The sequence below is a fragment of the Rhinoraja longicauda genome, chromosome 17, assembly GCF_053455715.1.
Source record: "Rhinoraja longicauda isolate Sanriku21f chromosome 17, sRhiLon1.1, whole genome shotgun sequence".
NCBI classification, from domain to species: Eukaryota; Metazoa; Chordata; class Chondrichthyes; order Rajiformes; family Arhynchobatidae; genus Rhinoraja; species Rhinoraja longicauda.
The window spans coordinates 22,330,192-22,354,495 of record NC_135969.1 but is presented as its reverse complement, the minus strand read 5'-3'; the positions used below and the strand labels follow the sequence as shown (position 1 = coordinate 22,354,495).

The 24,304-nt window shown below is 43.5% G+C and overlaps 1 long non-coding RNA gene across 1 annotated transcript in view; it reads right to left on the bottom strand.

Moving 5' to 3' along the window:
- Positions 1-8,001: 8,001 nt before the first annotated feature.
- LOC144601640 (uncharacterized) overlaps positions 8,002-24,304 on the bottom strand; it is a 38,733-nt gene continuing 22,430 nt past the window's right edge. Inside the window, exons 3-4 of the long non-coding RNA XR_013548335.1 lie at positions 8,413-8,484; positions 8,002-8,202 (exon numbers count right to left, since the gene is read on the bottom strand). This is a non-coding gene — a long non-coding RNA (uncharacterized LOC144601640). The remainder of the gene's footprint in view (positions 8,203-8,412; positions 8,485-24,304) is intronic.

Sequence of the window (24,304 nt, the reverse complement as noted above, 5' to 3'; positions counted from 1 at the left end):
GCAACAGCTAAGTGAATAAATTTCACACATAAAGTGACTGATTAAGAGATAAAATTCCAATATAATTCTAAAAGGGAGATGATAACAGAGTAAGAGATGGAGTGAGTGGAGTAAAACATCACGAGTGGGTCAATAATAATAATAATAATAATGCATTACATTTATATAGCGCTTTTCAAACACTCAAAGACGCTTTACAGGGATTTCTAGAACATAGAGAAGTGAATAAATAGATAAATAAGTAAACGAACAGAGAAAGGAGACAGAAGATGAGGTGACCTTCAGTGGTTGAAGGCAGTGCTGAAGAGGTGAGACTTCAGTGATGTTTTGAATGTGGTGAGTGAGGAGGAGTCTCTGACGGTTTGGGGTAGTGAGTTCCATAGGGTGGGAGCAGCGATGGAGAAAGCCCTGTCCCCCCAGGATCTGAGTTTGGTCCGGATGGGGGGGGACAGGAGACAATAAAGGGGGTTAAAAAGATGTACGACTTGCTTTCCATTATCAGCGCAGGCAGAGAGTAAGAACAGGACCAGTTGTATCACAGCTTTAGTTGTGTGTACAGTTGTGGTCACTGTGTCACAGGAAGGATGTGATTGTACTGGAGAGGATATGGGGAGACTCATGAGAATGTCACCAGGAATGGAACACTGTAGCCACGGGGAACAATTGGAGGGACTGAGTTTTTTGGGGGGCAGTGGGGGATGGGACAGGAAAGGCAGATGGAGGGATTGATTGAGATGGCCTAGGTAAAGGGAATAGCCAAGGTAAAGGGAATAGCAAAGGCCCTTTCCCATTAACAGAGTGGCCAAAAATCTGGAGCATAGAATTAAACAAGTTGCGCCAGGATTAGAGGAAAAATTGAACATCGAACATAGAATCTAGAAAAGTACAACACAGCTCACAATGTTGGCTCACAATGTCTGTACCAAACATGATGTCTAGTTAAACTATGCCCACATGTAATCCATATCCCTCTATTCCCTGCATATTTTATGTGCCTGTCTAAAACCTCTTGAATGCCACTATTGTATCTGGTTCCATCACCTCTCCCGGCAATACGTTCCAGGCATCCACAATCCTCAATGTGGATTTGGAACACTCTGGCAGTGGATTTGGAACACTCTGGTTCAAAAGGTGATGGAGCAGAAACACTTACCATGTTTAATTAATATATTGATGCGTCCTCAGACCTGGCATGAGACTCGTGGGTCTACCAGGCAAGAGTGATTCTGGCCTTCTCTCTAGATTCCCTACTGCAGCATTTCCATGCACTGGAGAGATACCACCAGCGATGTCAGCACAAGATCCTCCAAATTCACTGGAAGGACACGTGAACTAACATCAGTGGCCTCTCCTGGGTCCACACTGAGACCCAAATCTATTCATATAGCGTGGGTCATAGAATTGGAAGGGTAGCTACTGAATTCAAAGCAAGCAGTAACTCCTGTTGCCTGTGTATGACAAATGAACGCAGCGATCAATCAGGGCTGGTCTTTGTTGATCCCTCCTGATGAGTCTGCAATCTGTTATATGAAACAATATGGTAAGTACTAATTAATGCATTGCAACCTGTGATAAATGGAAAATCTGTTCCAGTTCAAGTGCCCATCTGCGTTTACTACTCCCTTGAGTATGTGTATTCTTTTATGCTGTTTGGCAATGTTAAGGAAAAGATACAGTTTGCAACACTCCTTTTAAGCATTCAGGCCCCTGTGGAAACTCCAGCAGACCTGTCAACACGGGAACATGCAAAGACAGGGAACATGCAAACATTTCCAAGGCATGGCCAATGATTGAGTTGGATTCTTTCATTTTCCCTCAAGTAACCTCGGCTGACCAGAGGAAGTCTTACTTTGTAGAAGGAATCAGAGGAACTTTACCCATGAGGTCAATGGGAGACCGATCAAAAGATGTAAAACGACATGAGGACAATCAAAATGGCAGGGAGTGGAGGTACTTGGGGGGGGGGGGGGGGAATGGGTGTGGGGGGGGAATGGGTGGGGGGGGGGGGAATGGGTGGGGGGGGGAATGGGTGGGGGTGGGGGGTGGGTCTGGAACTGTTGCTAATACTTTGGCCAACTTGTGGACCCGAGGGGACATGTTGTGGGAAGATGCTCAGAACTCATTCCTTCAACCAAAGGCTGAGATGTATCCATGGCAACCCACATTTGACATTCAATGTACAAGCACGCAAATTTTTCTTGAATGCATCATTAATCAATCCATTACTACTTTTCAAACTAAACAGAAGCACAATTTACAAAATGCTACAACCATGCAGAGAGATATTTATCTGTCTACTTGGAATACATTATCTTGTCTCCCTTGTGTTACAGCTATGGGGACCTTTGACAAGGTATTCCAATGCAGTTGTAAATATTTGTAGTTATCTATCTTAGAGTGAGATAGCAAGCACAGAGTTCATGTCTATCTCAACCTCGGGAGCTCGCTGTAGAGTCTGTACGTTTTCTCTGTGACCAAGTAGCTCATACCCCCATAACCCCCCCCCCCCCCCCCCACCCACCTCCATCATGGATGCTCCAGTTTCCTCCCACTTCTCCAAAATGGGTGAGAAAATAGGTTGCTCTATGCTACCGCTAATTTAGATGAAATAATCAAAAGGGAGTTAGTTATTGGGAGTTAGTTTCCAGAGAAATATGGAGATGGGGAATGGGGCTGATGGAATTGCTCCCTCTGAGACGGCATAGACACGATGGGCTGAACGAACTCCCTCTGTGTTAAGTAAGATCACATAAATGAGAGCATTGACGCATGTGATGGCACTCTGCAGACATATTGTCACAAAAGTAAAGCATCGGGGGAAAGCTATCGGGGGAAATCGGAGGGCAAGGGGGTAAATGGGTTCAGCTGATTATTTTGCTGCATGGTAAAGAGGTTGAGAGTGTCCTGCCTGAAAGAGGGACCTGGTGTCAGGGAAGGTAACTGTGCTCCATCCAGTGCCGCATAAGGGCCATGCGTGGGAGCTCGGACTGCTGATCCTGAGCTCAGTGTACTGCAGGCCCTGGGGTAGATCCCACAAGACTGGCCACCTGTGCTCCCAACAGTCAAGGGCCAGTGTTGCGATGACTGAGGCTCTCCAGGGCTGGAGCGTGACTCCTAGGATAGCCGTACTGACCTCCCGCTGTTCCCTGGCTCTTGACTCCAGTGAGCAGTCTGGACTGCCAATGCTCTGGTAGTCCAGGGTCAGGGTGTGCCCAAGCCTCCTGCAAGCCCCAACAACACTGCGAGAGGAGTAGCTGATGCTGTGAAATAGTAGCACAGTGTGCCGCAGTGTGGCTTTGGGGCCAGGAACCGTGCCTGTCTCTCTCAGTGGCTGGTCTTTGGTTTGTTGTGGTGCTCAAGTCTGGACAGTACAGTAGAACGGTGCAAGATGAAGACATCAAGACTGCTGCCAAGACAGATGTACTGGTGGTGGAATTGACTTATTTTTGTGACATGTACTGAGATGTGATAAAAAAAACTTTGCTCATGTGCTATCCAGTCGAATCATATTCAACATGAGTACAAACAAGCCATACACAAGTAGAACAAGTAGCAAAGGACGAACAAAGAGAAAAATACCAGTGTCCAGATTATGGTGTTCCAGCATTAGCGTGACAGTGTTACAGAGAAAGTGCAGATTAAAATATGCAAGAGCCTCTATGGGGTTGATTGAAAGATCTATCTCGTTACACTTATGAGAGGGCTCTAATAAATGTAGGCTGATAACAGCAGGGAAGAAGCTGTTTCTGAATCTGGTGGTGCGTTCTTTGAAGCTTTTGTAATTTCTGCCAATTGGAGAGGGAAGAAGAGGGAATCACCAGGGTGATTAATCCTTAATTATGTTGGCTATGTTCCCGAGGCAGCATGAAGCATAAACTCCATCATCAAGTTTGCTGACGACACTGTGGTGGTGGGCCTGATCTCCGATAACGAGGAGAAGGCCTACCGGGAGGAGGTGGCTGATCTGGCACTCTGGTGTCAGGACAACAGCCTCCTCTTGAATGTCACAAAAACTAAGGAGCTGATTGTTGACTTTAGAAGGGCTCAACATCTGAGGACGTACACGCCACTCGAGATAAATGGGTGAGCAGCTTTTAATAACTGGGAGTCCACATCACAGAGGATCTGACATGGACCGCACTGGTGAGTAAGGCAAGGCAGCGCCTTTACCACCTCAGACAGTTGAGGAAATTCAGAGTCTCTCTGAGGATCCTTCAGTGCTTCTACTCTGGGGCTGTAGAAAGCATCTTATCCGGTTTGGGAATAGCTCTGCCCAGGACAGGAAGGCTCTGCGGAGAGTAGTGCGTTCGGCTGAACGCACTATGGGAACTACACTCGCCCCCCTGCAGGACCTATACATCAGGAGGTGCAGATCCAGAGCCAGCAACATTATGGGGGACCCCTACCACCCCAGCAACGGACTGTTCCAGCTGCTACGGTCAGGCAAACGCCTCCTCTGTCACGCTGTGAAAACAGAAAGGATGAGACGGAGTTTCTTCCCACAGGCCATCAGGACTCTTAACTCTCATATCACCCGGGACTAATTTAATTTACTGTATTAATTTATTTTTTGTGTTAAATTTTTTTTTTCTATTCTGTTTTTTAGTTTTAGCACAATCCGCAGGCGTTGCCACTTTCATTTCACTGCACATCTTGTATATGTATGTGACAGATAAAGGTGACTTGAGTTGACTTGGAGTTAATTGGGGGGGGGGGGGGGGACTGGTTGGAGAAATGGTCTGAGCTGCGTCCACAACTCTCTGCAAATCTCACCAATCATTGCTTACAAAGACACACAGCAGCTCAGCATTGGGAGTATTCCCCCTTTCAGCTGTGGCATGTCTCCAAGTGGACATGTGGGGCCTACAAAGTGAGTGCCAGCCACGAACCAGCCTAATATTCTCATTAAGCCCTCTGCTCACTTCTGCCACCTACTGACATGGGAAAAAAGAACATCATCAGTCCCCTTGGGCACACTGACCTTGTACCATACCCAGCAGAAGACCACAGCACATCACACAACAGCATCACTCTCCGCTGTGGGCTGCCTGGTGTCTGTGGCCATACAGAGCTTAACATCAACAGGTAATGCGGTCCCCACCTCCTCCAACATGGCAGCTGTGACATTGGCGGCTGGCAGAGTTCAGTGAACACGTCACACGCATCGTGTGACCCTCCCTCTTTTTATTCACCACAGATCTGACTTCTGGAAAATATCCTTTCATATACTTCTCCTACAATTCCTCTCCATTCCATCAATGAAACTGACTTCTGACTGGTTCCACCATGGCCTGATACGATGCATAGGAATGCAAGAGGCTGCGTTGAGTTAGTGACTCAGACCAGTCCCTCATTGGCACAGCGTCCCCATCATCATGAGGTGGTGCCTCAAGAAGGCAAAATCTATCTTCTCGGATCCTCGCCATCCGGGCTGCGCCCTCTTCTCACTGCTACATCAAGCAGGAGGTTACAGAAGCCTGAAGTCCCACACCACCACGTTCAGGAACAGCTACCTTCCTACAACCATTAGGTTCTTGAACGTACCTGCGCAATCCTAACCCTACCTCAATAACAGAGCACCACAGTACACCTCTTGCACTACCATGGACTTGTTTCCTAACTGTTTTACATTAATTTCTTGTTTTTCCTTTCTTTTTACTATCTTGTAAATGTATGTGTATTTTGTGGATTGGTATTAGTTTATTATTGTCATGTGTATTGAAATACAGTAAAACAAACATGCATGCTATCCAGTTAAACGTAGACTGGGCAATCGTTTCGCTCAGTCCGCCTGAACCTCCCTGATCTCCCGGTTGCCAAAAACTTTAATTCCCCTTCCCATTCCCACACTGACCCTCCTGTCCTAGGCCTCCTCCATTGTCAGCGTGAGGCTAAACGCAAATTGGAGGAGCAGCATCTCATATTTCGCTTGGGCAGCTTACAACCCAGTGGTATGAATATTGATTTCTCTAACTTCAAGTAGCCCCTGCATTCCCTGTCTCTCCATCCCTCCCCCACCCAAGTCACACCAGCTTCTTGTTCTCATCTAGCAAAGTTAAAAATGGCATGTTTCCTTTATTATCATTACATTTTGCATATTTTTCATTCCTTTGTTCTATATCTCTCTACATCACGATCTATATCTCTCATTTCCCTTTCCCTTCACTCTAGTCTGAAGAAGGGTCTTAACCCGAAACGTCACCCATTCCTTCTCTCCACAGATGCTGCCTGTCCCACTGAGTTTCTCCATCATTTTGCATCTGTCTCACTGTGGTATAATCTATACATAACTAATCTCTTTGTGTGTTGTCTGAGTCTATGTACCTGTGATACTTCTGCAAACAACAATTATACTGTACCTGTATAACACTATATTTGTGAATGTGACAATGAACACGACTTCACTTGACTCCCTGCACTTTACTTCGATCTGTGGAAAAGGTTTATCATGTATCTTCTTTTTTTCAACATCATTACATTCTTTTACGAGAGTTCGATAGAGCTCTTAATGATACGGAGTCAGGGGGTATGGGGAGAGAGCAGGAACGGGATACTGATTGTGAATGATGAGCCATGATCACATTGAATGGCGGTGCTGGCTCGAAGGCTGAATGGCCTACTCCTGCACCTATTGTCTATTGTCTTATTGATTGACATGAGAATCCCACCACTGCTTCTTCTTTCCTCTCTTTTGAATCATAATTAGCGGCTGTCCCCTTAATTTAACTCTGTTCATTGCCCCAGTTAACATTATTCATCCAATTCAATCATATTTTTGTGTTGGAAGGAACTGCAGATGCTGATTTAAACCGAAGATAGACACAAAAAGCTGGAGTAACTCAGTGGGACAGGCAGCATTTCTGGAGAAAAGGAATGGGTGACGTTTCGGGTCGAGACCCTTCTTCAGACGAATGGTCTCAACCGGAAATGTCACCCATTCCCTCTCTCCAGAGATGCTGCCTGTCCCACTGAATTACTCCAACTTTTTGTGTCTATCTTTGTGTCTAACTATCACGAGTGATAGTTCTATTCAATAACCAAAGTCTGTAGTCTCTTTGCTCTGGCTTATTTTCACCCACATGTTTAGACCATAATGTTGTATCCTTATTGTTTTGATGTGGTTATGCTTTATTCTTAATTGTTAACTGTATGTTTGTGTTGTCATTTGTGAGCGGAGCACCAAGGCACATTCCTTGTATATGCATACTTGGCCAATAAACGTATTCATTCATTCATTCAACCATATTGTTCCTGATATATTGCACTTTTCTGTGCAAGGAAACAATACGTAGATTACGAGTGCCTGATTTACAGACACCTCTATATAGGAACGAGCTCTTATAGTGTTATTGCATTCAAAAGTATTATACGTACTTACGTACATACTTCCCATTATACGTATATAATATATACTTACATTCGTCATACGTACTTACAACTGAACTAGTTTCCTCTCTCTCCACTTTCAGTAATTGTTCTTTTTTTATCTGTCTGACGTCCCTTTGATGTCATCCATTACAACACGAGGAGGTATGGTTGCCATATCAAGTGATTTTTGTGTATTTTCTAACTTATGGATAAAATTGATATATTGCTATCTGTTACAACGGAAGCCATTCATTTCCCATACGCTCTTATTTTTCAATCTCATAATATTTATGTAAGGCATTTATACATGATATTCTTAAAGGTTATTCACCTAAAATATTAACCTGTTTCTCTGTCACAGTTGCTGTCACACCAGCAGCATTTTCAATACTATTTTACAGAATATTTTTCCGAAATTCTAGCATCCTTTAGGTTTATATTATTGCCATCTTGCGACATTTTCAACTTCACTCTCAACCATTTTTCTCCCAAAATGTAGGTTATTGTTGCAGCCACAGAACTAAACTAAACTAAACAAAGCAATTTAAAACAGTTGAATAAACAAAACTAGTATTTTCATTTTAATTGAAGGAGCGATACTCAGTGCCAACGCACCTCACTACAAGTTCTCTTCTGATGAAAAAGTACATAAAATAATGAAACATGTCCATGATGTCCACTGTTCCCTGTTCAGGTGCATTCCCAAACGATTACTGATCCTATTGTCTTCCACATTCCAATCCTCTGCCAACTGTTCGGAGTTCAAACCAAACGGATATCCTTCTTGGAAAATCACGTTCAAAGATTCTTCCAGATAATCGCTCCAATATTAACCTGAGTCAACACAACAGCCATTACGCCATGCTCTGCCACACACTGGGATACATCGTACAATAGTTAGGATCTTCACACATTTGGAATGGACATGTTTTGCACTGTAAATTAATTTATTGTAATTGGCATTTTTATACATAATTATGAAACCTGAATGCAATGCAGATGGAAATTGTAGTGCACTTTAAATGGTCTGAATGGTTTATTTACCTCAGTGATAAATGAAGGATTCAGTGTTTGCACAACACTGTTTATAAAACGTGTCTGCATTGCAAAGATATCCTGTTACAAGCAGAATGAGACAGAGATTAATTTCAGGACAGCAGTATATTTGTTATCATTTTAAAACAATAAAAGCGCGTAAAACTGTGATTTCTATTCCTATTCCTGCCGAAACTTCCCGAGGATGGCCTTCACTGATCAATCACCGTAGAATTACACCGTGAACAAACCGGGGGCTGTTTAGATATTCCAGCTCCCGTGCTCCAAGCAGCTTGCATTGAACTCACATTTATATCTGCAAACTGTAAAATGTTATTTCTAACAAATTCATTTCCACAGTGTTGAGTGCAAGAATGTGGCATGAAGCAATGCCAGCAACCTTATAGCACAGCATCTTCAGAGCAATAAATCACATAATGCTAGCACAGTGAGAACCTATGGTTCTAACTGGTCAGTAGAAACCTGCTGCTAGAAGTTGAGGAACGCTCAATATGTTCCTGAGCGAGGAGCGGACAAAAGGAAAGACAAAGAGAAAACAGGAGAAGGAAAGTACACCTCCCTGATACCAGGCGACGACCCTTCACCGACATGAAGGTATCACAAAATGATGGAGTAACTCAGCAGGTCAAGCAGCATCTCAGGAGTGAAGGAATGGGTGAAGTTTTGGTCGAGACCCTTCTTCAGGGGGGCAGGACAAAGAAAGGGTATAGGTGGAGACAGGAAGACAGAGGGAGAACTGGGAAAGGGAGGGGAAGAGAGGGACAGAGTAACTATCTAAAGTTGGAGAAGTCAATGTTCATACCGCTGGGCTGCAAGCTGCCCAAGCGAAATATGAGATGCTGTTCCTCCAATTTCCGGTGGGCCTCACTATGTCACTGGAGGAGGCCCATGACAGAAAGGTCAGACTGGGAGTGGGAGGGGGAGTTGCGGTGCTCAGCCACCGGGAGATCAGGTTGGTTAAGGCGGACTGAGCAAAGGTGTTGAGCGAAACGATCGCCGAGCCTGCGTTTGGTCTCGCCAATGTAGAGAAGTTGACATCTAGAGTAGCGGATACAATAGATGAGGTTGGAGGAGGTGCAGGTGAACCTCTGTCTCACCTGGAAAGACTGTTTGGGTCCTTGGATGGAGTTGAGGGGGGAGGTAAAGGGACAGGTGTTGCATCTCCTGCGGTTGCAGGGGAAAGTGCCCGGGGATGGGGTGGTTTGGGTGGGAAGGGACGAGTGGACCAGGGAGTTACAGAGGGAATGGTCTCTGCGGAACGCAGAAACGGGAGGAGGTGGGAAGATGTGGCCAGTAGTGGGGTCCTCTTGGAGGTAATGGAAATGTTGGAGGATGATTTGTTGGATACGCTGGCTGATGGGGTGGAAGGTGAGGACAAGGGGGATTCTGACCTTGTTATGAATGGGGGAGGGGGAGCAAGAGCGGAGCTGCAGAATATAGAGGAGGCCCTAGTGAGAGCCTCATCTATAATGGAAGAGGGGAAGCCCCGTTTCCTGAAGAATGATGACATCTCTGATGCCCTAATGTGAAACACCTCATCCCAGGCGCAGATGCGGCGTAGACGGAGGAATTGGTTCTAGGGGATAGACTTTTTGCAGGAGACAGGGTGGGAAGAAGTGTAGTACAGAAAGCTGTGCGAGTCATTGGGTTTGTAGTAGATGTCAGTCACTAGTCTGTCTTCTGTGATGGAGATGGTGAGGTCCAGAAACGGGAGGGAGATGTTGGAGATAGTACAAGTATATTTAAGAGCAAGATTGAAATTGGTAGTTAAGTGTATGAAGTCAGTGAGTTCTGCATGGGTACAAGAGGTAGCACCAATGCAGTCGTCGATGTAGCAGAGGTAGAGTTCGGGGATGGGGTCGGGTACGTCTGGAACTGGGATTGTTCGACGTACCCGACAAAGAGGCAGGCATAGCAAGGGCCCAAGCAAGTGCCCATAGCTACGACTCTGGTTTGGAGGAAGTGGGATGAGTCAAAGGAGAAGTTGTTAAGGGTAAGAACCAGCTCTGCTAGGCGGAGGAGAGTGTTGGTAGATGGGGATTGGCTGAAATGATCCAGCGGAACCCCTCCTCTTGAACTCCCCCGGTTGGCGAACTACCCTCACTAGAGCTTTTCATCTCCAACTGCCGGCGTGACATTAACCGCCTCAAATTCTCCACTCCCCTGACTCACTCTAACCTCTCCCCTCCTGAACGTATAGCCCTCCACTCACTCTGCAACAACCCCGACCTAATCATCAAACCCGCTGATTCCTTCACCGACATGAGGTGACCATCATAGACACCAGATGACCATCACTGACACCTTGTGACCATTCCTGGTCTGAAGATTGGCTAATGGAGTTTAATTCAGATAAGATTGAGGTGTTACATTTTGGGAAGTCAAACCAGAGGAGAGCTTTCACCGTGAATGGTAGGCCTCTGGGGTGTGTGGTACAGCAGGGGGATCTCGGAGTACGTGCATAATTCTCTGAAAGAGGTATCGCTGGTAGACAGGATGGTAAAGAAGGCTTTTGGTGCACTGGCCTTCCGCAGTCCGGGTATTGAGTATAAAAGTTGGAATATTATGTTACTTGTACAAGACGCTGGTGAGGCTGCACTTGGAGTATACCATCACCTGTTATTCTTTCCTTCTATAGACACAAAAAGATGGAGTAATTTAGCAGGACAGGCAGCATCTCTGGAAAGAAGGAATGAGTGATATTTCATGTCGAGACCCTTCTTCACACTGAAGTAGGGTCGGAAGAAGAGTCTCGACCCGGAAACGTCATCTATTCCTTCTCTCCAGAGATGCTGACTGTCCAGCTGAGTTACTCCAGCTTTTTGTGTCTATCTTTGGTTTAAACCAGCATCTGCAGTTCCTTCCTACACATTCTCTCCTTCTATGTCCATTTGGAGCATTGTGTTCAGTTTTGGTCAGATCACTATGTGAAAGATACCATTAAGCTGAAATGGGTGCAGAGATGAGTGATTTTTCGGGTCGGGACCCTTTTACACACTAATGGTAGAGGAGGGGACTGGAAGCAAGAAAAGACCAGGACGAATCAGGGTCGGATGGCCAGCCAGATCTTTCTTGCTTCCAGTCCTGCTGAGTTACTCAGCATCTTGTGTCTATCTTTGATACAAACCATCATCTGCAGTTCCTTTTCATTGCACCGTCTGTCTAACTAATTAACTAACTAATGAGCTTATAGCTAATACTGTCTAATCCAGGCAAAATTCTGGTTAATCTATTCTGTAACCCCTCTGAAGCCTTCACATCCACTCTGCAATAGGGTGACCAGAACTGTTCACAGTACTCCAAATATGGTCTCATCAAAGTCTTATAGAATTACATGACTTCTTGACTTTTATCTTCTATTTTCTAAGTCATAATCATGTCTGCTATTATTGGATTTGACTGTGTCGCACACAAACAAAGGTTTTCACTGTATCTGTACGTGACAATAATAAACCAATACCAAAATCCTCATCCTGCAGCCAGAGATTTTTGAAAAGTAATAATCAGAACAATTACCTCTTTCATTTCATGTAACTGCCTGAGATATATTTCATCCAGACATGGAAATTTATCTACTTTTAAAGATGCTAATCCCCTTTCACAATTTTACCCCATTCAATATTTCACACTTAACTGCAATATCAACATCACCTGCCTTTTTTGTGAAGGACCTTAACTGTTCCATTTGCCCCTGCACACCGGTATTTGGTCTGATATACAAGGCCCTTGTCTTTCTTTCGATTTTTGCATGTTCTTTATATACTTATAATAAATAGCTTTGATTTTACTTGTCAATATTTTTTCTCATTCTCTATTTGCTTTCCAGCTTTCTCCTCCTACACTTTTCTGAATGCTTAAGGGTTTCTGCTGCTCTAAACTCTCAGTATTTGGACAGAGCTTCCATCTTTTGTCTTCACTTACTTTTATGCTCCTTGTTATGATTTAATGATTCAGTTCAATTCAATGATTCAATGATACTTTATATCAATATATTCATGATATGATATCATTATATTCATGATATTATACAGGGATTACTGGATTTGAGAGTACAATCTTTCTCTTTGTGGGGAAAAAGTTTACAATACTTTCCTTGAATCTCCTATTTAAATGTTTGTTACTGCTTGGAGACTGGTTTATTTGCCAGAGTCTGCTTCCATTCCACTTTTACACAATAGCTTCTTAATTCAGTAAAATTTGCCTTATCCCATTTTGACCCACAGCACAGAAACAGGTCCTTTGGCCCATCACATCCATGCTAACCCTTTTGACTATCTATAATCCTAATCAAGAGAACTATTCAAGACCTCACCCACATCCCTTGGTTCCACACATTGATTACCTCTATGTTTCCCAAAGGGACCCACTCTTTCTCCAGCTACCCTCTTTCTCCTGCTATATGTATAGAATGATAAGTATATTGTGATTCTCCTTCATTTTATTTTCCAATGATATTTCATGGCCTTCCATTTGGCCACCTAATTATTTTCTTAAGTTTCTCATAATAACCAAATTTCTTAAGAGAACTAGTTATATGTTTCCTTTTTATTCCTGATCAAACCTTCAATGACAGTTTATCATCCAAAGTTTCCTCGTCTTTTCATCTTTGCTTTTCACTCCATCAGAATGTGTTAGCACTGAACAATTTCTAACTCTCTTTTAAAATATCCCCCACATCAGCTGTTGCTTCACACAGAAGCATCTGCTCCCACTCTACGTTTGCCCAGTTCTCTCTAAAGGTATTGAAGTCAACTATCTCCCAGATTGGAACATTGTTAAGGACCATCCTCATCCCTTTCCATAACTACCTCAAAACCTGAAGAATTATGTTCACTGTTGCCAAAATGTTCTCCCACTGACGCTTCTACCACCTGCCCGAAGATAAAGTCAAGCAGTGCCCCTCTCTAGTACGACTATCTACATATTGTTTCAAAAACTCTTGAACACACTTGACAAATTCCGCCCCATCTAAGGCTCTTGGTGTAAGCCAATCCCAGTCAATGTTGGGAAAGACAAAATCCCCCACTACTATAACCCTATTGCTCTGACGACTGTCTATGATTTGATGACATATCTACTCTTCTAGTTCCCACTAACTATTGGGAGGTCTATAGAATAACCCCAGTAAAGTGAACGCCCTTCTCGTATCCCTAGGTTCTACCCATGTGGCCTCACTGGATGATCCCTCCAGGATATCTCCTCTAATACTGCTGCAATGTTCTCCCTAATCATTAATTTAAATCCCCCTCCTTTACTGCATTCCCCCCTGTCATGACTGAAACTTCTACACCTTGCAATAAAATTGTAATTCCACCTGCTGATCCGTGCTTGAAGCTCCCCTGATTTACCCCTGAGGTTCCTTGCATTAAAGCAAAGTAGTCAAGCCTGCCAGTTATCCCACCTTCCCGGACCTGCCTCTGTCTGCTCTGCCTACTGGACTGGACTTGCTTGATTTACCCTCTAAATTTGGAACCTTCTCTCAACTTGCTACACTGCTACTCTGCTTCCTATTCCAGCTGTCAAATTAGTTTATATCCTCCCGAGCAACTTGCCTGCAAGAATATTTGTCCCTTTCCAGTTTAGTGCAATCCGTCATCATTGTACTGTTCCCACCTGCCCCAGATCCAATGATCCGAGCGGATCTCTTTTGGGACATGTACAAGAAAGCGGACTGACAGGAGCTGCCGGTGGACACAATTCCTACAGGTGTCGTCACAGGGGACATTGGAAATGACATTGATCCCTCACACTCTGCAGAAATAGCAGGCCACTACTCTCACTTCCATATCCTTTAGTTTAGTTTAGTTTAGTTTATTGTCACATATCGTCACAGTAGAATGAAAAGCTTTTTTGTTGCATGCTATCCTGTCAGCAGAAAGACTATACATAATTACCATCAAGCCATCCTCAGTGTACAGTAACAGGATAAAGGGAATATGTTTAATGGAAGATAAAGTCCAGTAAAGTGCGATTAAATAGATGAACGTCTCCAAAGAGGTAGATGGTAGGTCAGGATCGCTCTCTAGTTGGTGATAGGATGTTCAGTTACATAATAACATCTGGGAAGTTGTAGAATAGTACAACTTTTCAAACTTCTGTAGCACTTGCCTGATGGGAGAGGGGAGAACAGGGAGTGTCTGGGGAGAGACACGTTCTTGTTAATGCTGGTGACCTTGCTGAGGCAGTGTGAAGGGAGTCAATGGAAGGGAGGTTGGTTTGTGTGCTGGTCTGGGCCACGTCCACAATTCTCTGCACTTTCTTGTGGTCTTAGATGGAGCTATTCCCAAACCATGCTGTGATGCATCTCGATAAAATGCTTTCTACGGCATGTCTGTAGAAGTGCCCAGTCCGTTCCAAGAAAAAAACATGAAACTTTACCTGACCACGACCCCTCACCAAAACCAGACGCTTGCCACAGCCTGCACTTTGACCTCAGCAGATGCCCTTTGATCTTGCAGCCCACACAAAATGGCCACTCTCACTATAACCAACTCTATTTTCATATATCTCGCTCATTGCCAATCATGCGTCTGCTGCCACTCCTGCTGCCCTCTAGTCCTTACCTCCCACACACAGGAATATTGACTCCTATTTTATCTTTATCCTTTTCCATGGCTTTGTTAAATCCAACCATGTTATGATCACTACCACAGAATGTCCTCCTTCCAACATGGATATGATATGACCCAGACTCATTCTGTACTCAAAATGGATACAGAGTTCTCTGCCCCATTGTTGAGTTTGTCATGCAACGGCTGAAAATGATCTCATGAGTGCAATTTTGGAATTCTGTACTCCCTGTACCTTTCATACAAATCCCATCTCCATGAATGTTTGGGTAATCTAAATCCCTCATGACTAGACCTTCGGACCTTGTCAGAAGCTTGCGCACAGATTTGCTCCTTTGCCTTTCTCAGACTGTGTGACTGTCCCTTTTTTTAATTTTCTATTCAGTCTATACAGCTTATCTTGATATCTCATCCATTCTCAGGGCTGGTATTTGCTCTTCCAATCCTTTTACATCCCCTCTCTATCCCATCTAAAAACTTTGTATCCAGGAATCTTAAACTGATAGTCCTGCCCCTCTTTAAGCCCCATTTCAATAATAGCTAAAATATCATACGTGCACCTACCTACCTGTGCCTTATTCACTATGCTCCTTGCATTTAGCAATAAACCATTTGATACAACCAGAATCCTTTTTTTTTTCTATAATCAGCTTTTATGTTTAGTGACACCCAACTATCACTCCATGGGCATAATGGCATGTAGTTATATTCAATGCAACATTACTTTGGTCTGAAGGCAAAGTATTGCAAGTGCTGAAAAATCTGACATCAAAGAGAAAATGATGGAAGCACTTATTCTGCAGAGATAAATAGGTGAGGAAGTCTCACTGAGTTTGTGTCAGGCATTGGAGAGAATTTATCTGTGGAGCTTTGCCTGTATTCATTTGCCATACATTAAGGAAAAATGAAAACAGAGAATACTCAGCAACTGATCTCCGTCTGCGGAGAGAAATACACAGGTAATATTTTAGGTCAAAGTCTTTCTGAGAAAGACTGAGAATACTGAGAAACTGAAACTTGACAAACGAGGAAAGTGTTAAATCAATAAGTCATGAAGGAAGGGAAGGAGAGGCAGAGAGAACAAACTGAAGATCTATGATTGGGGGTGAGCAGGAAATACTGCACATTTACTAACAAGGTATTCATGGCAAACTTGACAATCATAAAAATGCCTTGACTCTAAATTTACAGCTGCTCAGTATGTTAACTTGATGAAATGTTACAACATATTCTCCTCGTACAGTGAGTCTGTGATGATCTGTCCCAGAGAGTGAGACAGGGAAGGTTAGTTCTTCCTGCATTCAGTTTTGGAGTGGAGAACATGGCTGACACTGATGCTCATCACTGCCTCTGTTATTGTGGGAAGTTTCATTCAGTATTGTGGTGCTCCACCTTCCAATCATCTTCCAGCCCAGTTCTTCCAATCAGAACCCTAGTTGTTTCTGTGCCCAACTTAACTGCTCACTGTCTCTACCACCGTCAGAACTTCAAATCTTGCCCATCTAACTTGTTGCACATGTGAAACTATTTGATGGTGTTCACAATTTTTGTCCAGGTTCCTATTTCTTATGAATTCTTAGAACAGTTTTATACATTTTACTCCCTTTTTCTATTATATTCATGTCACAGACGGAAATATCTCATGAAAATCATTAAATATTAAACTACCTCATGGATGTTTTGTAAAATAATTATTAAACACACACAATATATTCCATATAAAAATTTCATTATAAAATAAAGCATTGGAAAAGTACATATCAAATGCCACAACTGTTCCTCTCTCAAGATCTTTGACAATATATTGATATTAAAACAGCAGCACAAAATCTGTTGGTGTTAAAAAATGAATAGGATTTTTGTAATCATGACCTTTCCACTTTAAATGGCTTTAAAGTGACTAGAAAAGTGACATTTAGAAACATGGGAAAATGTATTTTATTTTTATTATTTATTTACACAGATTCTGTTAAAAAACAGTGAGGCAGTAAATTTTCCAACAGAGCCCTATTGCATCATCCAACCTTTTTTGGTACTAACTTAGATGATGTGGGCATCAGCAGTTTTGCCTGAACTTACTGCTACCTTTCAGACGGCTCTTATCTCTGGCCTTTGTTTGCAACCATCTGCCTATAAAAAAAACCCTCTCACCTGTGTTGACCTATTGCCTGCCACACTTTCTCCTGCCTCTTCCCTTACCAGCTTTCTTTTCCCCCCTCCCCCACAATCAGTCTGAAGAAAGGTCTTGACTTGAAACGTCATCTCTCTGGATAGAGTGGATGTGGAGAGGACTTTTCCACTAGTGGGAGAGGCTAGGACCAGAGGTCATGGCCTCAGAATTAAAGGACGTACCTTTAGGAAGGAGATGAGGAGGAATTTCTTTATCAGAAGGTGGAGAATCTGTGGAATTCATTGCCACAGAGGGTTGTGGAGGCCAAGTCAATGGATATTTTTAAGGCAGAGATAGATTCTTGATTAGTGAGGGTGTCAGCGGTTATGGGGAGAGAGCAGGAGGATGGGGTTAGGAGGGAGAGATAGATCAGCCATGATTGAATGGCGGAGCAGACTTGATGGGCCTAATTCTGCTCCTATCACTTATGAGCTTATTAACCTCTCCAAGTTCTTCATGGATGCTGCCTGACCTGCTGAGTTACTCTAGCACTTTGTGTCTTTTTGTGTATTAACAAGCATCTGCACTTCTTTGTTTCCCCAGAATGGTTGTGTAGACAGGTTGAGCCAAATGGTCTGTTTCCATGCTCTATAGCACTATGACTATTTGACATTTTCAGCAGAAACGTATTTGCTGGAAATGTGATATTTACAACTGATTAGCTAAAAGCATTTAATTCAGTAATGTCCTGAAGGGTGCATTGTGTCCCCTTACATTGTGATGAGGTTATGACAAACAGGAAGGGTGCAGAGGCATTGGATAGGGCACAGAAGAGGTTTTCCAGAATGCTGCCTGTGTTAGAGGGTATGAGGAGAGGTTGGACAAACTTGGATTGTTTTCTCTAGAGTGTTGGAGACGGAGGGGAGACCTGATGGAAGTATATGTAATGATGAGAAGCATAGAGAGTGTGGACAGTCAGAACCTTCTTCCCCAAGTGGAAAAGTCAAACACTAGGGAGTGTAGTTTTTGGTTCAGAGGGGAGAGGATTGAAGGAGGTGTGTGGGATAAGATTTTTATGCAGAGGCTGGTGAGTGCCTGGAACATGCTGCCAGGTCTGGTGGTGGAGGCAGATATGATGGTGGTGTTTACAGGGCTTGTAGATAGGCACATGGATAAGCTGGGAATGGAGGGAAATGGATCACATGCAGGCAGAGGAGATTAACAACATCATGTTCGGCACAGACATTGTGTGTCGGGTTACTTTTGGATTGGCTGTGGCCATTTCAGTCTGGTTCAGATTGGCCACAGAGTCCAGTTGCATTCAGATTGGGTGTGGATAAATTGTCCTGGATTTGGATTGAGTGTGATCAGGTCTGGTTAGGTTTTGATTGGCCATTCCCCCATTTTCTTTGGCTTGGGATTTGTTTGGCATTGGCTGTGTTAGTTTTTGATTGGCCATTGTTGGATCGGGTTTAGATTGGCCATGACTGGATCGGGTTCTGATTGGCTGTGATTGGATTGGGTTTTGATTGGCCATGATTTCATAAGATCATAAGATCATGAGTAGAATTATGCCATTAATCTGGCAAGTCCCCCTTAGATGCTGAAATCTTGAGCAAAAAAACCAACAGCTTGAGAAACTCAGCAATCCAGACAGTTTCTGTGGAGGGAAATGGACAGACAACATTTTGGGTCAGGATCTTTCTTCAGATTGATGGAGGAGAAGGGAGATAACTGGTAGAGAGCGAGATGAGGGGAAGAGGTGGGCAAGAACTGACAAGTGATAGGAGGCAGAACATGGGCAGAGAGCAGCAGGAATCACAGAGTTCATAAGTTTATGTTTTTTGGAGCAGAATTAGGTCATTCTGCCCATCCACGGCTCATGCCATCTCCCTGGTCCTACCCTCATCCCTGGAACATCTGGATAAGAGGGACACCTAGGTCAGACAAGAAGGGTCACAACCCAAAAAATCACCCATTCCTTCTCTCCAGAAATGCTGCCTGTCCCGCCGAGTTATTCCAACTTTTTGCGTCTATATTCATAGACTACTGCTCTGCTTTTAATACCATTATCCCAGCCAAGCTCATCACCCAACTCGTGGAACTTGGAGTCAGCACTCACCTCTGCAACTGAATCCTCGACTTCCTGACTAACAGACCATAACCAATGGGGCGGGCAATAAATGCTGGCTTTGCCATTGATGCAAAGTTCCCAAACAGCAATATTTTAGGATATTAACCATTGCCGGTTGGTCAGTTACCGGCTCTTCAGAAGTAGCAGTTCATGCTTGAGCAGCGAGGCCCTCTCTACGGAGGTCTCCGTCGCTGCTGTGCCGTGACTCCTTCGGTCCTGAGCTCCAATTCTGATCTTTGTGCAATAGGGTTTTCTGTCAAGATCCCTTCTCACCCTCCTCCTTTTCGGTTGTCTGACTCATTTTCCCCCCTTTTCCTGGCTTTTCTTTAGCCCTAGTGAATCCACTAGTGAGATGCCGATGGCAGAGGGTGTTGATTCTTGCTCAGCACCTCCCAGGCTTAACAACTATCACTGCCACACTCATGACTCTTGAGGTAATCTCCATTCACGCTCACAATGCTGATGTAGCAGCACTGCCAATAAATTGTTTCCACAATGCTTGCTGTTTGACCGCACTCACATACCACAACCTCTATTTTTCACTTGCCTAGTATTTAAAAGGCAAATACTGCATGATAGAATTTGTAGCCTGTCCTTTAAGGCTTTCTTATCATCAGCACCAGACTGGTCTCCCTTACTCTTTTAATCTGACAGCCCATTTAAAGGTTACACTCATAAACTTTACTTCTAAAGTCAGTTTAATATATGTATTAAAAAATATCCATCATGGGCTGTGTAGACTCTTAATGAAAACTAGATTATCTATTGATTATTTTAAAGTGTGGGAATTACCGACGGGAATTGGGTTGTGTCAGTAACAGTACTATTAGTTTTGTTGGGAATGTCAGCTTGATAGATTACACTGATGGTGAGTTCCTGCTTTTGTATGATCTGACATGTCTAGATAGTCTTATTTTTTAGTTCATTAAATATCCGGTAGATCTTTGTCGCAAACTGGTTTTACAAATTGATGTATTGTTGGCCTCTGATTTCCCTCAGACAAAATTTCAGGTCCAATTGGATGTGCTATACCTTCTTAAATAACGGGAAGAATTTAATCAATTGTATTTTAAATTTGACTAAAATATGCCATTTGTTTGCCAAATAAAAACTCTAGACTATTCAAACCACAATTCAAAACAAAATAGATTCTGAAGTTCAATGGGTATGTTCTTTGACCAGTAATGCGAAAACCTAAGTTAATAATGTTGAGAATGGGTCCTGAAATACATCCCCCACAGTTTTATAATTTTAATCAGTTCTGGAATAAAGAACACTTTTAAGTAAAGTAACAATTAGACTGTTGGTCCTTTGGGGAAAACAAGATGGGTTGTGGGAAGTTAGGGAAGAAATTGCCAGGGCAGAGATCTTTGCATCATCTTTAGCCACTGAGGAGACCTTACCATTTCCTCAGGCAGCTTGTTCTCTGTATGCACCACTCTCTGTGTGAAAAAGTTGCCCCTCAGGTTCCTTTTAAAATGATCCCCTCTCACCATAAATCTATACCCTCTAGTTTTTGACTCCCCTGCCTTGGAGTAGTCTTTGGCTCTTGATTTTATATCCTTTTGATTTTGATCCTCATGGCCTCTTGATTTTATCTACCAGCTGTTAGCCTGTTGTGGTGGTAGGTGAACTGCAGTGGATCAAAGTCATTCTTGGCCTCCTATTCTCCAGGGAAGATGGACTCACTTATCCAGCCTCTCCTTATAACAAACTACCCAGACCTGGTAACATACTCTTAAATCATTATTATACCATTGCAGTCTTATTTGCACACACGGGATTCAAACAGTAAGGTGGCAGATGGGAAAGTTGAGGCTAATGTGCTAAAGTGAGAAAGTTCAGTGGACAGGGTAGGTAGAGGCAGAATAGGGAGCAATGAAGGTTTGATAGACTAAACCGTTTATTTTAAAGCAAGATGTCGGACAGGTAAAAACTGATGAACTAAGGTACAGTGATCCAGGGTACAGATGCGGCTGGCATGATAGAGGTGCAGGGAAACAGGAGTTGCATTTTTAATCAGGGAGAATATCATGGCGGTACTTAGAGCGAGAATAAGTATTCTTAGAGATACTTAGAGAGACCATATCACAATGGTACCTAGTGGTACTTCGTGGGTGATCGTCCAGTGAGGATCCACCAGTTTTGAGGGGCAGCATGGAGGGACCATTATGACTAATTCCAACTGGTTGAGATCTGCCAGTCAGGAAGTCCAGAAGTCACTTGTGGATGGAGCCCCCAAAACCAAGGTTTATTGATAAGCTTATTCGGTATTAAGGTGTTGAAGGTTGAGCTGTAGTCAGTGAATAGCATCCTGGCATAGGTGGTCTTCTTGTCGCCTGAGATCATATTGTCATCTTAACATGATCCTGAGCTGAATGTACCACAAGAGAAATAGTATCTTCCATTGACCTATTTTTCCTGTCACAAATTGCCAGGGATCTAGATTGTCCAGAAGACTGGTGCAAATTTTGACTATTACCAATCTCTCAAAGCACTTCATTATGGTTGATGTATAGCTACTGGGCTGTAGAGATTGAGACAGGTCACTTTATTTTTCCGGGGCGACTGGAATGATGGAAGTTTCCTTGCAGAAGGTGGAGAGAGAAGACTATTGATTTGGATGGTTGAAGATGTCAGCGAAGACTGTGGCCAATTGATTGGTGCACAATTTTACAACCCTTCTAGGGACACCATCCATAGTTTACCCTCGTGAAAGGAGATCTGACTTCTGCCACTGTTTATGAGACAGAGCCAGCAGGGAATGACTTAATAATTTATGAAATTATGCATCCTATCATACCTTCTCCATATACAGAATGCCAGGAATGCCAGTGTGTTTATGTATTCTAATGGGGATTTGCATTCCCGAAACCACTTTCTGTGAGTAAAACGGCATTTAAAATATTTGTAATGTATTAACCTTGAAAACCACGGGGCCTAACTGCATTGTATATGGTGAGCCCACCTGATGTATTTTGGATACGTTTGACCCTACGATGGGCTGGGTTAACGGCGGATTTGGCACACAAAGCTACCAACGTTTGAAGATCCAAAGAGGTATCTGGCAGGTAGGTGTGGGGGTGGAGAAGGGGAGAGGTTCTTCACACTTACTGTGACTTCACACAGTGTCCAAGCACAGGGCTGTCTGCGTGGGCATCCCGACACTGGGGCCTGGTGCAGGTTCGGATCCCCTACTGTTGCTCGGAATGCCATGCCCACAGGTCAGGAGGTAGAGGGAAGGTAAGTTTACTATCTAGATTGTTTCACTTCAATACTTTTGATTATTTCTGAGTGTTTTTATGTGAATTTAATGATCTCATTTTAAAAACAATGCTGTTAGTGTTTTGTGTCTTAACTAATTATTTCAATTTTAATGGCTTTTAAACATCTCTGAACGAGGTGGGAGGTATTTAAGGCAGTTTAAAATCACTGGCGGTTTTATCAGGGGACCACCCTATTCTGTCCACTGACAATATCCAGGGGCAGAACTCTGCCGTTTGAAGCTAGTTATTGATCCAACTCATTCATGGCTGCTGCCCAGTGTGGTTGGATGTGGATGCCCAGTGCAATTGGATATCCACACCTAATCCAGGCAGGTACAGACCAGAGGGACCACACGGTCTGATTAGTACCTTGACATTGGTACTAATTCATAATGGTATTAATTAGTACCCGAGAGATAGAGGGATGGATTACTTATCAATCAGCCAGATCTCCATTTCAAGCATCACTGTTTCCATTCCAAGCATCACTATTTCTATTCCAGCGTCCATTAAGTCCATTAGGGAACACTGTGATAATGGTCATACCAGAGTGAATCACATTATGTCAAAATCCCTATACTTAGAGAGGTCTGGACCAGATTGCTATCCTGGGGAACTGGAGCATATCAGCTAAATCTAAATCTACATCTATCATTTGATTATCCAGCCCACTCCCACCCTAACCTGCTGTCTGTAGCTTCCTGCACAATTCCAATGATACCCAATGCAAGCCTGAGGAACACCCCTCATCTGCCTCAAAATGTTGCAGTGTTCCAGAATCGAAAATGCAATTACTTGTTGGGGATGGCACAGTAGCACAGCAGTAGAGTTGCCATCTTTACAGCACCAGAGACCTGGGTTCAATTTTAACTACATGTGCTGTCTGCATGGAGTTTGTACATTCTCCCTGCGATCACGTGGGCTTTCTCCGGGTGCACTGGTTTCTTCCCACATTCCAAAGATGTGTAAGTTTGTAGCTTCTGTAAATTGTCCCTATTGTGTAGGATAATGCTAGTGTCTGGGTGATTGCTGGATGGTCTTTGCACACCCGCTCTAAAAGTACAATAGCATCATCCACTGGTGCTACCTACCTTGCGACATTTAACTCTACTGGCAATATTCTCCCTGGCCTTTAGCATTGTTCATCAAAGGCATGTATCGTAGCACGCTGCAGGGTTCACAGGTCTCCATTTCCCACTTCTGGAGGAGGAGTAGTTCAGAAGAGGACATTAAGAGGCACATTATGACTGTGGATATATCATTGCATATACCCATCACCTTCCATGTGAAAAAATAACCTCTCAGGCCCTTTTCTCCTGTCATGTTAAACCTGTGTCCCCAAATTTTGGTTACCCACTCAAAAAACTAAATCGGGGTAGCCAGAGCAGTTATGTTGGTGGGATATCCCAACTGAGTGATTTAATTGAGTTTTCTTGAATAGATATCTAAAATGTGTGGAAGAGGTCAGTACAGTAGATGTCACAAAATGCTGGAGTAACTCAGCGGGTCAGGCGGCATCTCAGGAGAGAAGGAATGGGTGACGTTTCGGGTCTCTCGAGTTACTCAGGCATTTTGTGATACCTTCGATTTGTACCAGCATCTGCAGTTATTTTCCTACAGTACAGTAGATGTGGTCTACATAGACTTCATTGAGGCCTTTGACAAGGTCTCACCTGGAAGACATAGATTATAACCAAACTGGTCTGGTTAAAGGGGATAGTGGGTGATGGAGGGCTCCTATTTTGAGTGGAAGCAAGTGACCATGATGCATGGACCTTTGCTGTTTGTTAAATACATTGGG